Genomic DNA, 17,500 nt, shown 5'->3' with positions numbered 1-17,500 from the left:
TGCATTCATGAATGCAGTATAAATGCAATGACGATTTGGACTGAATGTTCTCCCATTTCTTTTCGTTTATCCTATAACCCAACTAATAGCTGTTATTTTGCAAGTATCTGTTGTTTAAGCATGACTTAAGGCATTCGTTCGACTGTGTGGGCAGGATCATGGTAATAAAATTTAACAGAATATGATCATGTTTCCTTCTCTCTCTCTCTCTCTCTCTCTCTCTCTCTCTCTCTCTCTGGCAACTAGGTGCTAAGATGCAGGTTTCTCTCGCCTACGAATAAAAATTCCAATTAGAGCTTACCAGGAAAGACATGAAATAATAATTTGAGTTAAGCAGTATAATATAAAAGTATTAGTATTAATAGCAGTGAAGGCTTATGTGAATAATAATGCAATTTCAAAGTGGATCTCCAGTTAAAACGAAATATGTGTCGTTATTTTTAATGTGAAAAAGCATTGACAAAAACACGCCATTGATGTACGGCAAACGTAAAAAATCGGTTGCTTACTAGATGCAATGCACGATGTGATGACAACGAGATTTATTGATGGCTCTTATGGTATTATAAATTATCCAAATATGAATGGCTACCTCACGAAAGAGAGAGAGAGAGAGAGAGAGAGAGAGAGAGAGAGAGAGAGAGAGAGAGAGAGAGAGAGAGAGAGAGAGAGAGAGAGAGAGAGAGAGAATTTTAATTTTATGAAACAGCCAGTTGCCACAAACTTTTAAATGTCTAATTAAATAAATAAAGGTTAAAAAACAAGGATTAAATTACATCACTTTCGGTTAAGAACTACAAAGTTGATGAGGATTTTGAATTGTCTTAAAATATCTGGTTGGTTTAAACAGACTGAACTTGGGTATAGCCAGCAGAAATGATACCCATAAGAGTATGGCCACTGTTATATACAGGCTTGAGAAACAGTTATTAAGAAAGGCTCATTATATGCCACGTATCTTTTCCAGGACGCGCTCTCACGTTTTCTGAACGTTACGGCCCTTTCATCTATTCAGTACTTTCTACATCTTCATCTCCTCATTCCCCTCAACAATTTCAAACGAGACATTTGTTTCACAATCCCATCATCCCCCATTCTTTCTACATGACCAACCCATTTCAAAACACTCTGATCCATTCTTACAACTACGCTAACCATTTTACCCCTAGTACATGTCTCCATATCAACCACCCTTTCAAATCATTTTGCACCAGTTTAACTACGCATTTAATTATTAATCTTTATATCTTTAACATAACTCCGTTATGGAATTAAATAACTGATATTCAGTTCCATAACGGAGTTCGTTTTTTAATCCCTCATTTAATTTACGGCCGTTCTAGATGATTAAAATTGATCCAATACTGTGATCGTAAAGGTGTATACTAAACTTTTCTTTAACAACACTAAAGCAAAAATCTTTAAGAAAAGTTAAGTCTGTTAGTCATATCGCCCCAGCAGCCCCCACCCCTTACTTCCGTGGCGAGAATAAGCCAACGACAATATAACAAACATATCTGACCCCGTATTTGTTGCACGTTTCGGACCAATGATCTCTAGAGATGAAACGCTCCTTACTTACCTTGAACCCACTTCACCAAATTAAAAACTGGTTCTCAATTTTTATAGCTATCCCGCTATGAAAAATAATTTTTATTATGACGAGGTTAATTTGGCCGAGAGCAATAACTTTTTCATGTTGAGAGTCAAAGTTTCGGCCTCTCAGAACGGAAAATAGAAGAAGAATAATGTTTAACAACGTTAATTAGATTATGGAAGAATCACGAATGACACCCTTAATGAAAATCGAAAACAGCCCATATGAACAAGTAGCAAAAACTAGTCCTGAAAACCACGAGAAAGAGTAAACGATAAAATACCACAAAAATTAGAGAATGAAATAAAGCACTAACTAGTTCCCACCCTCCCTCCAGTTCCTTTAATTATAAGCAATATATATACATGAGAAAATCTTGGAAGATTAGACACACACGCACACACACACACATATACGCCAGTGCATGAGCAAATCCCCAGGCCAAACTCACGGCCAATAAACCCATCCAATTCCATTTTATTGCCTGTCGAAACTATCATTGTTTCTGACGTGGATGTTGGCGCAAGTCGTGACCACACTCTTGGCCGTTTAAGGGTACGAGAAAGCATTACTAAATCTTTTATACGTAAATTTGATTTAGTCCTAATAATAACAACAGCATAAATAATAAAAGGGGTGAAATATCAGTAGGTCCACTTTCAGCTAATTGTAAGTACTTAAAACAACGTGTATTTACGCATTATATGCAACGGAACAAATCAACATAGGTAGACAAACGGACAGACTCATTAATTTTATATACATACATGCTTATATATAAATACATACATACACATACATACAAACATTAAACACACACACGTATATATATATATATATATATATATATATATATATATATATAGATAATATATATATATATATATATATATATATATATATATAGGCAGACAAACGGACACTCATTAACTTTATATACATACATACATTCATACATACATACAAACATTAAATTTTATATATATATATATATATATATTTTTTTTTTTTTTTTTTTTTTTTACCGAATACCACAAGATATGGGAGCAATGTGTATCCGTTAACCAATACTGAACTCCGCGCTTAACTATCACAAAATCTTTAACAAGAAAATTCAGAACCACGTATTATTTTTCACACTTTAAATCCGAAGCAGTTTCAAAATTACTTATTTTTCAGGCGACAGATATGCTAGCATATCTGACACTGCAGCTCCCCATTCGAAGCGATCTCCTTCCCGTTATGAGACTATAAACTTGACGCTTCGTCCTCAATGAAGGAGAAAATTCTCACCGTGCTGAACGGCAACTTTCTCATACTCTGAAAAATATATATCACCATGAACCTGACAGGGATCTACATTAACAAATCAAAACGAGCACCCGCACGTATAAATCGAGAGAGAGAGAGAGAGAGAGAGAGAGAGAGAGAGAGAGAGAGAGAGATTAAACCATCCACTTCTTTGCAAGATCCCCTCTTGATCCCGAAATTAATGAGAAGGTTATTTCAACAAAACACACGATTCTCATCTTTCTCTCTTATCTGAACCGGAAAATACGTTTTGGGACTGTTTAATAAATGACTGGTAATTTAATGACATTCCATCATTCTGTGAAATACCCCAGCTTCGAAAATCTCCCGTTATATGTTCATAACTTGATTATTTATCATCGAGAAATAGATTTTAAAGATAAAAGACCATTATGATAGGTTTTTGAGACTTTCAAGTAAAAAATAAAAATACTAAATTTTTGTCTTTTAGGCTGACCCGTGACCTCAGAAATTAGTTTAAAGCAAAAAATAAATATATCGAAAGGTATTAAGCATCGAGAAAAAGATTTTAAAGTTAAGAGACCACTATCTTAGTTTTTTGGGACTTTTCAAGTAAAAAACGAAAATACTAAAATTTTGGCTTTTAGACTGAGCTGTGACCTCAGAATTTAGTTTAAAGCAAAAAATAAACATATATCGAAAGGCAAATAATAATAATCCACAAGGTAACTACTTTTTAAGTTTTATCAAAACGAGAGTAAAAGAAGATTTGGCTTTTGAACAAATCTTGAAAAATGGGTATAGGTCGTGGTCGTAAATGTTTGTGAAAAAGGTCACCAGCCAAAATTTTACCTGCCAACTAGGTTTCATCATAACCCAGAGAAAAATAACAAGTCACTACTTAAATTAAAGGTGACCATTAATAACAAGTCAATGTTAAATATATCTATGGAATGTAATCTGCAACCGCCCACTTTCATCAAAATCAGAATAAACTAATGAACAACCGCGTGACCATGAAAAAAGGATAAAAAAATTAAAAAGTTGAGAATCATTTGGAGAAAATGTCCATCCTCCTGAGGTACCTACATAGATTCAACAAAATCCAAGAAAAGAAATTGACCTTTAAACTGACATTACTTACAAACTTGAAAGATATGCTGAGATCAAGAATTCCCAAAATCTTGAGTGTAGAACCTTAAAGACCAGTGACCTCTAACTATTGTGAATTTATTCTATAAGAAAAACGTTCTAAAATGCCGACCTTCAAACTGACCTGAACCCTGAAAACTCGGCCAGGCCAAAATATTTGATGAAAATATTCAAAAAACGTCCACATAGCTATGGAACATGTTCCATCAACATTAGTAAACAAGGCGGCAAGACATTAAAAATTAAAATACAGACATTATTAACACCAACAAAAAAAGCACGAAATATCTCAATAATAACAACACTGTCAGTATTGAAAGTAAAATTTAAATTAATCACAATGAGGGGCTATTACACTGATAATCTTAAAGAGAGAGGAGAGAGAGAGAGAGAGAGAGAGAGAGAGAGAGAGAGAGAGAGAGAGCCTGTCATATTCAGTTCGGGGCTCTCCAGGAGTTCCTCTTCACAGAACAATAATAGTCTTTTCCCTCAAAATATTTTCTCAGGGAAGAGTCTGACGAGTTTCCTGGAAAAGACGAAGCTCAGACCACATTCATCGCACATGCTTATGGTATATATTTGGCCACAGACATGTGCACAATGTCTGTATTTTATCATATGCTGTTTCATAAGTTAGGGGTTAGCAGCGTTCTTGACAAATTCACCGCTTTATCAGGACTATAAATTAGTCGACGCACTGTTATCTATTGAGTTTTAGCGTTTCATTTGGGGATATCATATATATTCATGGCATATCCAAACAAATTAGATTATACACTGGCATTCGACAAATTTATTGCTGACCAAAATTATTCATGAAAGGAGATTTGTTTCTGTAAAAAAATAGCCCCTTACAGTTTTTTAATGCCATCAGTCCCGTGTGAAAATTCGTTCATTTTACAAAAATCAGACGAAAGCGGTAAAACAGAAATCATAGATAAAGAATCCTACCTAACGACAGGATATAGTGACATAAAACATGCCATACAATCATCTTAGAAATGTACCTGATAATTTTTTTAATCAGGAAAGAAACTCTGAAGAAAAGTATACTCTTCGGAAAAATTTGGTAAACTTCAAACCACTTAGTCCAAAACCTCCGTGTTTTTATGGTCTCCACAAAGATTATATCCCACTGAGAAATTTCATTTCGGAGTCTTTTGTGTATGAAATGGCTGGCGAGATTCTTTTCTCCTTATTTGGGCGTGTTTTTCCCCCCCTCTGTCACATAAACCTTTCTGTAGATATTTGCATAAAATTCAACAAGAAGAATATTCCCATTCACAATAAACAATTAATGGGTTTCGGTGTGAATTCTCTAATTCCAAATGTCCCTATAAAAAAACACATTAGAATTTTTATGAAAGAAAGCGGCTCCAAATGCTGACCACTTTCCATTTGGTCAACAAAGACCCAACCTTAGCTGGACCATCTGTTTCTAAATAATGTCTTTCATTTATTGCTGGCTTCATGCACATGAATTCGCCTGCAGCGTGGGCAGTCCACTCAGCCCTGTTATAGCAAATTTGCATATGGAATTATTTGAAACTGTTATAATCAACCTAAATATGACTACAGATGATGTGAAGCTGTAATGGATGCTGATTTGATACATTCTGAAACTAATTGAAAGGACTTCTATTACTTTCTTTACCAAACTGATGAACTTTTTACAACACACACACACACACATATATAATTTATATATGTGTGTGTGGTAAAAAGTTCACCAGTCTGGTAAAGAAAATAATGAAGTCACTCCAGACTGGTTTCCAGAATGTCAAATGTTATCAATTTACAGCTTCTAAGAATTTCATGTCTTAGTCGATTTGGGTTGTAACATAATATATCTATAGTATATAATATATATATATATATATATATATATATATATATATATATATATATATATATATATATATATATATGTATATAATTAAACTCACTTGTATCCAGTTAAAATTCTGGTAGGATGCATGATGTCAAAGAATGCTTTTATAAAGAACATTTTATCTACATTTATCCTATTCCTGGAGCGAGTACCAAGGCATCTCCAAATTCTCATTTCTAATCCTGATTCAAATCTTCTGACTCACTTCGTACAAGATAACGCTTGAAACATCAGGGCACTGTAATCTTTCTAAACACTTGTCCAATACATCTTCTATGCACTAACAGAAGTGGCTAACACAGGTAACCCCGAAAACTTCATGCTGTGCTCTCAAGGTCTTGGGGATCTTTCTAACGCCAATGACTCGTGGTGTTCATGGGTCCCTCATGAAGTGACGGCATCAACAACAGCCAACACACTACCATAAAAACGTTAGAGCCAAAATCTATATAAAAAAACAAGTCTTGATAACAGAAGATTTCACAATAAATTCGTAAATAAACACATTAGAGGGAAAATACCCGCTAAAACAGAAGGGCAAGTAGGCGATTAAATTTGAGCCAGCTCAGTGAGGTCAATTTGGGACGGCTTGCTTTTGAAATATTTTGAACATGCCATAGTTCTAAAAAAAAACAAAGCCGGTCTTTCCCTGGCTGTTTTCGTAGATAAATTATGTTACATCCACTCATAGTCTACAGCCACATAGTGCAAAAATAATTTTACTGATAGCGAAAAACCTGAAGAGACCAAAACTTTAACGCAAATAAATAAAGCCACAAACAAATGAATAAATAAAAAACACTCATCCTCACAAGCACAGAAGAAAATATCAAATTCCAAGATAACAATATGCAGTAACATGGACGAACTTTCAAGGGATATTTCACGATTCTTGTCTACATGTAAGTGTTACGTAACCTTCAAGTTTATTTACATTTTCGATCGCTCGCCCTGACTTGGCCTAACAGGATGCGTCAGGTTCTCATGAACTAAGAGGCCTTAAATCAAGCTAAAAAGAAAATGCCCAAATTTTGCGTACGCCTTTATAATTATGTACATTTCAAGAGTTCCCAAATATCTCTATTTCAATAAACACTTGCAACGAATACATATCTACTCTCTCTCTCTATATATATATATATATATATATATATATATATATATATATATATATATATATATATATATATATATATATACCTCTATCTACCTATATATATATATATATATATATATATATATATATATATATATATATATATATATATATATATATATATATATATATATATATATATATATATATATATATATATATATATATATATATATATATATATATATATATATATATATATATATATATATATATATATATATATATATATATATCTATATATATATATATATATATCTTTATATATATATATATATATATATCTTAGTATATATATATATATTGGTCCTTATATATATATATAGCATTATATATATATATATCAGCTGAAGAAGAATATATCTTCTAATTCGATACTATATATATTATAAACTGGGGAGATTTTATATATATATATATATATATATATATATATATATATATATATATATATATATATATATATATATATATATATATATATATATATATATATATATATATAGATGGAAATATTATATATATATATAATATGTTTTATATATATTATATATATATATATATATATATTAATAAAATAGTAATACTATATATAACTGTATATATATACATCACCCATAGCCATCTACCCATCTCTTACAGGCAAAAAAACGCCCACGAGGCCAACTAGCATATCCTATCCTTTCCGCAGCTGAAGAAGCTCTTCTAATTCGAACTGTTCATACGAACTGGGAGATTTTCAATGGATGGAAATGTTAATGCAACGAAGTGTTTTAATTATCAATAATACTACCGCTACTAATGAAAGTAATACTACGATAACTACCAAGTTTGGATATAGTAATTTATATATCACAAACACCATTGACATGAAATCTCAAACGAAAACCTTCCGTTTCTCTGACATTCAAACTCCCGATTATGCGGCACACGGTCCAAAACCATCATCCCAACGAGCCGGTCTGCAGAGGACCTCGCTCTCGGAATCACACCAGAAAATCCGGCGATTCCCACCCGTGTTGACGCAGATAAATAATTGAAAGGGCAGATGAGTGACATACTGACACAGCGGCAGACAGGTGGTAGACCGATATGATACCCCCCGCCCCTCAACCAATCCCTCCTCCCCCCTTTTGCCCGCTTTCAACTTCCCGTCGGTAATTCAATAAAAGTCGAGCTGCATTCCCCTACTGCTTCCGCAAAGAGGGATTTCGGTGGAAGTGTGCGCGGGATGCGACCTGATTCTTTTTAACCTCCTCAAATGAGGTGCCTTATTACCATCATTACATTAACTATACCCTCTAAAGTAGTAGTAATAGTAGCAGTAGTTATTTTAAGGCAATTCTTTTTAAAATCACTATTCTTTCGATTTCTATATATATATATATATATATATATATATATATATATATATATAATATATATATATAATATATATATATATATATATATATATATATATATATATATATATATATATATATATATATATATATATATGACTTTTATCACATCACCGTGATCTATATACAATCAGTAAAAGCTAAAAACGTCCTTCATATCCACCTGCTCTACCTCGGAAATAATATATTTTCATATATGTTACCGAAGGGAATTTTTTAGTTGATAATAAGTTCGTCATCCCGTAGGCTCGAACCAGCGAAGGACAAGAACTCAGGACTACAGTGGACGCACTAACCCACACGGCCAGCAAGTGGGGAGGGTATAAGTGGCCTCCCATCATTACAAATCCCCTGTCGAACTCAGGTGTTTGTATCTGGAGACGATATCCACCCACCCCTGCCATGTTGACCGTGTAGTGCGTTTAAACATGCACCAGCCATATTATGACTTTTATCACATCACCGTGATTCATATACAATCAGTAAGCTACAAACGTCCTTTTTAATATCCAATTCACTCTACTATATATTATATATATATATATATATATATTATATATATGTATATATATATATATATATATATATATATATATATATATATATATATATATATATGTATATATGTATATATATATATATATATATATATATATATATATATATACATATATATATATATATATATATATATATATATATATATATGTATATATATATATAATATATAATATATATATATACCCAAATTTAACATGACGTCTGCTAAAGTCTAATAAGAAAAGGCAACGTCAGAAGAAAACTCAGAAGATTCAAGTTATAAAGGAAAGGAAAATTAACTTTGAAGAGGGGGAAAAAAGGCACCGTGGAGGAGAGAGGATCTAATCACCTTAATAAACCTTGATAAGAATCCTGGGACCAACAATGACGTCCCAACTACCTCATAAAAAGCCCCAGGATGAGATGAGAAAAGGCCAAGATTAAAAGAGGAAAATAAACGACGAAGGGACAGAGAGAGACACAGCCGGAGCATGACTTGGAGGCCATAACGCCGAATAACGCGAGTGCACAGAGCCCAAGAGGGCCTGTGAACATACTGAAATGTCGTGTAATTACCGGGAAAACCGGAAGAGGGCACTGGTGGCGGAGAAGTGTAAATGGAAATACTGATCCACAGAAAAGTAAAACACATTTTGATTTGGTCAAAAAAGTTATGGCACTCAAGAGTTCTCTCTCCTCTCTCTCTCTCTCTCTCTCTCTCTCTCTCTCTCTCTCGCAAGCCTTGCTGATGAGAAGGTAATCCATCAGTTCCGCCTAATGAGCAATCCTTAGGGATACATCCTTGGAGATCCCTTTCCCGCTCTCTTGCGCGCTCACCAATGCCTTGTGCTTAACTGATGGGAGAGTCTCCTATAAATCGAACTCTTCAAAGTTAATAAAGTTATCAGATCAGCAAAAAAGAACTTTCGACAATTCTTTCAAAGTTCTCAGTGCAGAGGCACTCCAAGATTAGGCAAAAATGACCAAATAAAAATATATATGGCAAAAAATATGGAATTGCCTTTTTTATTCACGAGATTTTTCATTCAACAAGACTCTCAAAGGGTAAAAGCACTAAACTCTTCTTCAAGTGATAAAAACACGTCCTTTACAATGGAAGGGAACGAGGATAAGAAATGCACTTTACTCCAAACGTGTAAACAATATGATCATATATATATATATATATATATATATATATATATATATATATATATATATATATATATATATATATATATATATATGTGTGTGTGTGTGTGTGTGTGTGTGTATGTGTGTGTGTGTATTGTATTAAGCAGACGGGAAAATGAAATGAGTTTCATCCTTAGTTTTCTGAGATACTCAACAGGACTAATACTAGGGAAGAAGAAATTTACATTACGTATGTTAGGGTGGCAAAATATTCGCACCTGATGGGAAAAAGAAGGAGCCGTGCACTTATTTAGGAAAACAAACCTTGTTCTCGCATACATGCGGGCTCTCAACTTATCGTTAGGCCCGGGTAACCACTTAAACTCTACACATCTTGCATATTTCCTCTGAAGTAAATGGATCACGTATAAACCAGACCCATCAATTTCAAAAGAAATATGTGGAATGTATAGATTTTACTGAAGGTAGTTTGCTGGGCCTTACAGCAAAGATGTCAGCTTGCTTTCTTTGAAAAACAAGATTTTGTGGGGCACGTAAAACATTGACCTAATTCACTGAGTGTCTGATACTGCCTTTCCGGATAGTTGTGGAATAATTTTTCTTGCGCATATACATACACACACACATTATATACATACACACACACATACACATATTAATATTAAAGATTAATACATTATTAATATATTATATATATATATATATATATATATATATATATATATATATATATATATATATATATATATATATATATGTGTGTGTGTGCTTTATATGCATATTTTCCCTTTCAAAGTAAATGTTTTATGGAAGACTAACTGCAATCATTGTACCTGTCTTCTAGGAATCAAAATGAATCTAAGAGTCGAAATCAGGACGGGAAGAAACCTGCAAATTTCTGAGTAAAATTGAGAGGTTATTAAAAGGAGGCCATCGTTGAGGTTTGACAGATGAGGCCGCTGCGACCCTCACTCAGATAGAGAGAACTTCCACATGGACGCACTCGTACACATGTGCATACATACAGACATATACATGCATATATATATATATATATATACAGTATATGTATATATATGTATGTATAAATGTACGTATGTATATGTATATATATGTATGCATGTATATCTATCTATCTGTATATATACATACGTACATATATATGTATGAATATGTATATGTGTGTATATGTATATATATATATATATATATATATATATATATATATATATATATATATATATATATATATATATATATATATATATATATATATAATGAGACATGAATGCGTAATCACAGAGAGAGAGAGAGAGAGAGAGAGAGAGAGAGAGAGAGAGAGAGAGGAGAGAGAGAGAGAGAGAGAGAGAGAGAGAGATAACCTTACGTTTATCACATACACGACCGACCGAAACCAAAATAATGAAATCATAACTTTAAAAAATCGTACTATAAACTCTCAAAACCGAACTTCACTTCCGAATCATAGCGTCTCCGAAACAAAACCTACACAAATAGCCATAACGTCCGAGAACAAAAAATGTGGCTGTGTCTGTTTTGCGAGAAAGAATTGCCTGCGGTCAGACTCGGAGGAAACGAGAGCAGACGCATAACTCTGTCAAGAAGTTTGGGAACAATTGGGCCAGTGAAGGTCAACTGCCTTCCATTTGACACCAAGAAATCTTTATTGTTCTCTGCACCGAAAAACTTGATAAAAATAGAAATTTCAGTGTTGGACAGGTATTATTTGCTTCGATAAATATTCGTGGAACCAGTGATTGCACGCTATTTACTTCTGCACTTAACTTTTCTCAAATGGTTTAAATGGCATCCTTGCTATTTTCTTTCTCATTTCTTATTAGCTGGCACTTAAACTAAAAACTTTCAACAAAATGTTTCATCATTATTCTTAAAGATGGGACCCCAAATTTCTTGTAAAAAATGGAATATTTTTTCATCAAAAACCGTTTACGTCAAAGTGTTCAATATACTATACACTATTTTGCTCGAGAGTTGTTACGGTAAAAATTTATATTTCAATAGGTAGTATCGTCCAGTGCACGTGAAAGTGAGAATGCATAACTACACTCACGTTTTTCAGTTAGTTCTGGATCTGAGGTCTGTTCAAAGTAATTTAAGTGTACTCTCCAGAACTAAATAGATTTGATTATCTATTCAAGGACCAAAAATAATGGTATGTATGCATGTATGTATGTTTGTTTTATTTATTTGTGTATTTATGTATATATATGTATATATACACATACATACATACATATGAAATACATATATATATATATATATATATATATATATATATATATATATATATATATATATATATATATATATATATATATATATATATATAGAGAGAGAGAGAGAGAGAGAGAGAGAGAGAGAGAGAGAGAGAGAGAGAGAGAGAGTAAAATCTCTGTAACTGCACACTGGATCACTACCACCTGGCCTCTTAAAGAGCAATAAAAATTATTTGGATGGCTATAAAGATCTGAGTTGAAAATAATAACCCCTTTAGCATAAAAGTAACTGATATACATAATAACGTAGATACGACAGTCTTCTCTTCATAGATACTACGTCAAGACACTGTGGCTGCATATTATGCACATGGGAAAAATTAAACACTAATCATCTTGTTTTCATCTCTTTCCTTACGTTTTCACATTTAAAAATTCACTTAATATCTACTTTGTCTCCGCCAGTACCCTGAGAGAATGCGAAAGAAATTGCAAATCACAAAGAATTACTGGGTGAAATTACTTATCACTTCTGCCAGAAGACTGGACGAAAATACCTTCGACCAGGCAATTTCCGCGTCAGAAATCGTTCTGTGTATACTGAAATTTGAATGAAAATGACAATCTTCTCTCATGATAAAATGACTGGAGAAAAAGTAAACAATGTAGGCACGGCATAGATTTCACGGAGTATTCTCACAGGTTGCTCTTTCCTAAACAAGAAAATTATATCTTTTACGTAACTATTACGAGAGGGGATAATAATTCTCTGGGTTGTTAGAAGCCATTCGACAATAATCAGAAGGAAAATGTACATTTTAGATATTTAAATTAATGACATGAAAACTATGCCAGAAAACAGTACTTTCCTTGGCCTTGAAAGGATATAAATGAAAATTAAGTAACTATACCAATATCCTACAATAAGCAAAAGCACAATTTATACCGGTAAGTAAAATATAAACCGTCATTAATAGTAAACGATGCTCTGAGAGGTTAATAAACTTCTTTCCAACATCAATATATAACCTAACGGAGTATGAAACTAATAGTGTTTAAATCTTTTCCAAGCATCATTTAACCTAACAGAATATGCCATAAACATCCATTCCACTTACTGTAGAAAATTAAGAAAAAAGGAAATAAAATATTGTGATAAGGAAACGATGAATAATGAACGGTACACAGAGGAAAAATCCGAGAAGCAGCACGTATTCATTAGTTTTAAGAGCTCTCACTGGGACTCGAGTCCCTACTACACATCTTTACTCCGAAACCAAACTCCTCAATGCAGTGGTTTGCTCAACAAGTTGCGAGCGTTAAACGCTCCCTTGAAAAGAAACCAGAAGTAAATAAACAGGTTTCCTAAAAAGGGAAGCTGACGGATAAATATACAAATGAATACTTTTTCAGGAAGCATGAGATACTCGCGGACGCGATTTTGCGAAGGAGGTCGACAGGCGGGTACGGAATACCGCTCAAGATTAAAAATCAGACAAACATGGATTATAAAACAAAAATTTCGGGGAGAGTTTCGTGCCTTCATAGAAAGGACAACAAAGGGAAAATAGCGGGCATGTGCAATAACATAATTCCAGGAAAAACAAAAATAAGAATATTTCGTAAATTAATAAAAGAAAAAGAGCTATAGGTGTGGATGAAAAAAAGGAAAACAGGCAAATGCATGCTAATGCGAAAAAATCGTCTATTTTCACAAAGGAATAGAAAAAAAAAGCACGAGAGGGCAAAAACCACAGAGAAATGCCATTATCCGCTTTTAAGAAAATAACCCCGAATTATATTCCTATAAAATGCTTAAATGGGAGTTCTGAACTAAAGTTCTTTAAAAAGCCTTCAAGGAGTTCCAGAGTGGTTTATAAAACGTTGAAAATGTTCTAGTTTGTTGCTAGAAATCTTTTTGAGAATTTGATAGAAGGTCACAGCGCTGAAATGCCTGATTCGGACGTGGGGTCTCCTTGATCTGAAATTAAAAGTAAAAAATTCTCAAAGCCTTCAATTATGTGGATAAAACAATGTTGGGGTAGGACTTTTTTTTAATCTAAAAGAATGTTCACTGAAAACTGAAGCAGATAACAACTTTTTATCCAAAATTATGTACCCCATGCACAAGTAATAAACAAACAAGTCACGGTGACGTGATAAAAATTCATATATTTAGTATTATGTATACTTGTATATATATATATATATATATATATATATATATAGTATATATATATATATATATATATATATATGCTACTAACTATATATATATATATCACATATCTGCTCTACACTGCCACGTATAAGTGAAGAAGCAGGGGGAAGTCGCGGTATAGTAAGTTGAGATCGATTAAAAGCTTCTAGGATGGAAGTTGTGCGTTTCTTTGAATACGTAGGCGGGAGAGTTTCTGGTCCAGTTTTAAAGTGGGTCTGAGACAATGGCGTGTTAAGTATCCACGCTGTTTATTACCTTCATAAATGAAATGACGACAGTATTCTGAGAAAGGATGCTGGATGTAACTGAAAACTTGTTGTAAAAAAAATAAGTTGTGAATGGAATACGGAGTGGGTGATGTTCGAAGATGATACAGTACTGATCGGCGATAAAAAAGACAAACTACTGAAGCTTCACAACTCTTATGTTGATTACAAGAGACGGAAGTTGTGAGGAATTGTGAACAGTAGTAAGGTTTCGATGTTAAACGGAAGCCAAGAAGATCGAGCGATTAATGTTCCTACTGAGGTGGAAAAACGACAATAACTGATTTGTACAGGAATTTTCGAGTAAATATGAAAATGGTAGTAGGCTGAAAAAAGATGAGTCACAGAATAGCAGGGTGTACGCACAAGCTTGGAAATAGACTTGAAATGTCTATGGAAGGCAAGTTTTGAATGTACGAAGGGGGCTGTTGAGTAAACTCTCCTTTATGAAAGTGGAGTGATGCTGAATGCCGAAGAAATATAAAAAGGCTGAAGCTGTCGAGATGATCTGTTTACGTAATATATGTGTCGTAAAGATCTGAATAGTTGAGAAATGTCATAAAAAGTAAAGGAAGTGTTAAAAAAAGACTAGGGTATGTGAAAGGATCGGGCAAATGGAAAAAATTAGAGGAAACTTGGGTTGGGAAAAGTAGCAGCTGAATAAAATCTAGAAGTTATTAAAAATGAAGAACATTAATACCCAGTCAACGATAACATGCATGGTAGACAGATGAGAACAGCGCAAATGTAAGTAGGGGGTCTGTCAAGGGGGCTGATTAACCCTCTTTGAAGTTGAAGAAACGATTAATGTTACTGAAGTTTTCTGTTGAGTATATGCGTTATGAGAAGAATTGAAATCGTGAGAAAAATTAAGACAGAAGGTACAAGATTAACATATCTGAACGAATGGATCTGTGTCATGAGGAGGTTTGGTCATTTTGAAAGAATGGAGGTTATTTAATAGATATGTGAAAAGTGTGTGTAATTCAGAATTGCTAGGAGCACATGGGAAACAAAGACCTAAAAAATGCTGTATAGATAGTGTGAGAGAGGCATTGAAAAGGAACAGGCTAAAAATGATGGAAGAGTGAGCAAGCTCCAATAGAGATGAATGGCACAGTGTGTGTGAAGGGGTGTTTGGCGAGAGGAAGCCCAACCTTACGAGCAGGTATAAGAAGCAGCTACTGCTGTGGAAGTTTTCTGCACATGAGGTTCATTCGTGATTCAGCAGCTGAACTATGAATGTGACAATGATCATTGCTTGTCTTTTTCTGAATTAATCATATATATATATATATATATATATATATATATAGTATATAGTATAGTATATATATATATATATATATATATATATATATATATATATATATATATATATATATATATATATATATATATATATATATATATATATATATATATACATGTCAGTGTGCAATACTGGAACTGTGCTTTATTCTGTAAATCATATCACGAAGAGGCACCATTTTTATAATGAAAATAAATCAAAATAAAATTAAAATGTTCTTCTTTCTGTTGTTTACTATAAAGGAATTACCAGCAGCGTTCACTCAGAAAATAACGATCCCTCTTATATCGCCACAATTTATTAGCTTTAAATCTGCTACTTTAAATTTTCCCAAATATTTTACCAAGGTGTTTTCTCCTAACAATTTAGACTGTCATAAAGATCCATAGTTAATTTTATTCGTCCTAACCCTCCGAGATCAGCCGTAAATATGGCAGCACTTTATCCTCCAATAAATTGCACGGGACGAAACAATTTTTCTTTGGAAAAAAAATGCCGAGGCATTTTGGGGGGAATTTGACTAGAAAATATTAGACAGAGTATGACCGGGGCAAAGCAATATACATACGTCACAAAGACTTGTTAAAGTTGTCATACTATAAGACAACCCGACAAAAAGCTGGATAATGCTTTAGATGAAGGAAGATACGCTTGGAATCATAGAACACTAACGACAACAAAGACCACTGATAAAAAAAAACACTCGAACATCAAATGAAAAATCATCCTTTTAAATGTGACTGCTCAAATTACATCAAAGCGGCCAATATCTTTTTCCTGTTCCTTTCATCAATGAATTGCAGACTCAAAACATCAAATGAATGAAACTTCCCGATACATTAATCATTGCGTTCTGCATCATCATCATCGTCATTATTATTATTATTATTATTATTATTATTATTATTATTATTATTATTCAGAAGATAAGCACCTATTCATAAGGAAATTCAGGCTTCCAAAAAATATAGTCTTCATTTGAAAGAAGTTTCAGAAGATAATACGAAATAAAAAAGAATAGATCATTTATTAGGAAAAAGGTAAATGAATAATTTATTAGACAAATATATAAAAACGAGCTTCACTCTAAACCATCGCCACCAAAATGATCAATAAGCAACGAATAGCCTTCACCGGTTGAGCTACTTGGCAAAAATTATCAACTCAGATATTCAATGTAAAGGTACTACTGGTGGAGAGCTTCACTTTATGCTGCCATTGACAAAGAATTACTAACTAAAGTTTTAATCGACCAAGCACGTTAATTTGCATCACTA

The 17,500-nt window shown here is 33.1% G+C and overlaps 1 protein-coding gene across 3 annotated transcripts in view; it reads right to left on the bottom strand.

Moving 5' to 3' along the window:
- smog (G-protein coupled receptor 158 smog) overlaps positions 1–17,500 on the bottom strand; it is a 563,528-nt gene that overhangs the window by 132,248 nt on the left and 413,780 nt on the right. The window lies entirely within an intron of this gene.

The sequence above is a fragment of the Macrobrachium rosenbergii genome, chromosome 2, assembly GCF_040412425.1.
Source record: "Macrobrachium rosenbergii isolate ZJJX-2024 chromosome 2, ASM4041242v1, whole genome shotgun sequence".
NCBI classification, from domain to species: domain Eukaryota; kingdom Metazoa; phylum Arthropoda; class Malacostraca; order Decapoda; family Palaemonidae; genus Macrobrachium; species Macrobrachium rosenbergii.
Note: the sequence above shows the minus strand (reverse complement) of the source record. Positions and strands in the feature narration are given on the sequence as shown.